The sequence below is a fragment of the Frankliniella occidentalis genome, unplaced genomic scaffold (assembly GCF_000697945.3).
Source record: "Frankliniella occidentalis isolate FOCC.00 unplaced genomic scaffold, Focc_3.1 Scaffold602, whole genome shotgun sequence".
NCBI lineage: Eukaryota > Metazoa > Arthropoda > Insecta > Thysanoptera > Thripidae > Frankliniella > Frankliniella occidentalis.
Window position 1 is genome coordinate 18166 of NW_026267718.1, and position 1795 is coordinate 19960.

A 1795-nucleotide genomic window follows, 5' to 3' on the forward strand; every position below is an offset into this window, starting at 1 on the left:
GTGAGGGGGTATACGTTATTCCGTTCGGGGATGCGCCCGTGCGAGAGCCTGACCCACGCCCCCCGAGGGGCATAACCTCGGACTGGCCTAAGTGCAGGTCCTCTGGTGTCTTAAAGTTGCGGGGTGCAGGTCGGGAATCCTCATGGTTGCGGGGAGGGGGGGTGGGGTGTCTCCTCGGGGTGTAGGGATGGGCTGCGTCAAATCCTCTTGGTGCCTTAAAGTTGCGAGCTGGATCCACCGCGCCCAAATTCAAATGTGCGCCTCTGGTGGCGGGTTGTGGAACTACAATAGGGAATGCCAAAGTGTTGTGCGCATGCTCGGGCCAGCTGCTGGACCACCGGCCGGGTTCCCGCCAAAGCCTCCAACCCAAAACGCCATTCATTGAAAATACAAATTATAAATCTTCAACACATCACACAGTCCTCGAAAAGCGTTTTCGACGGTGCCGCGCCGCTCAGCCAACGAGTGCCCGCCGTTTGAATGGCGGCGCCGACCGCGGGCCTCGTTTAAGCTGAATAAAGTGTTTTAATGCATCAAATAAAGCGGTGCGAGTTGAAACAAGGAAGACTAAGGATGGACACGCCTTCCGCCGTATCGCGCGACGTCACCAAATGGTTAAAACGCGAAAAAAACGTGAATATTGACACCTGTCAGTGCCGTCGCCGATTTGAAATTGTGCTGCGCTCTGATTGGTCGAGGCGGGGGCGGGTCGGTTGAGTAGGTCCGGGCCAAGTGCCATCTCGTCAGATGGTCTGTAGAGGTAGAGGTAGAGGCAGAGTGACGTGATTTGTTTGAGAGTTCTGTGTGTGAATCAAGATGTAGTCCACTGATGAAGATTGTCTGCAATTGTTTGCGAGCGATTCCTCTGAAGAGGAACAAGTGGTGAGTACTATAGTGTGTGAAATCCGTGTGAGACCGGAGAAGTGATCAGCCCCTAACCTGTTGCTACCGCGAGTGTCCCTCCGCCATTCATTCTTGAACTCGTTGATTCACAAGTGCGCTTTTCAAATCTGCGATTGAGTTCGCCGCGCTTTTCGAAATAACCGCGAGAGTTTGCCGCCCCTTTCCTAACCTCGCCGCATGTGGATCTCTATCGAATTTCTATCTTTTCAGCGTGTCAACTTGCGCTTGATGGGCGAGCGCCCTCCAGGGGCTGCCGCCGTCCCGAGCCCGCCCCAAGATTGGGCCGCAGGGCCCTCGTCACGCCCCACAATGGCGGAGGAGGAGAATGCCAAGGAGGCCGGCAGGGTATTTGCAAGCAGGATCGCGATAGTCCACCCCACGCCCCGCATCGTAAGTATCCTCGTTCTTAGCTCTGTGCCGTTGCAAGTTGGATGTCGCCTTAACCTCTGTTTGTCTGTTCAGCCTGTTCACGAGCGTCTTGGGGAACGCGACGAGGAGGACGAGCCCACCCCGGCGGCGCGAGGCCGCGGGCGTGGCCGTGGCATCTGGCGCGGGCGCCGTTTCATTGGCCCCCCTCCTCAGCGCGGGGTAAGTCTCTCACCATCTCCTCCAGCGTGATGTACTTGGCACTGTCTAACTCTTTTCCTTACAGCCTGTTCACAGCCACCTGGGTGAGCGGGGAGACCGCCAATGGTACGGGGCCGGGCTGCGCCAGGCCGCCACTACCCGCCCCGGCCGCGCCACCCAGGACCCCGCCCCCGAGCCCAAGCCCCTGATCAGCGCGGCGGCGATGAGGGACGCCATCAGGCGCGCGGAGGCCGTAACGCGCCGCGCCGACAAGCAAGCGGCCAAGGAAGCCACCGAGGCAGTGCGGCAGGCGGCGGAGGCCCCG

The 1795-nt window shown here is 59.2% G+C and overlaps 1 long non-coding RNA gene across 1 annotated transcript; it reads left to right on the plus strand.

The window, feature by feature from the left end:
- The first annotated feature begins 233 nt into the window (after positions 1-233).
- On the plus strand, positions 234-1470 carry LOC127751605 (uncharacterized). Its single transcript, XR_008012177.1, has 3 exons — positions 234-882; positions 1114-1293; positions 1366-1470. It is a non-coding gene; the product is annotated as an uncharacterized LOC127751605 (long non-coding RNA).
- Positions 1471-1795: the final 325 nt, after the last annotated feature.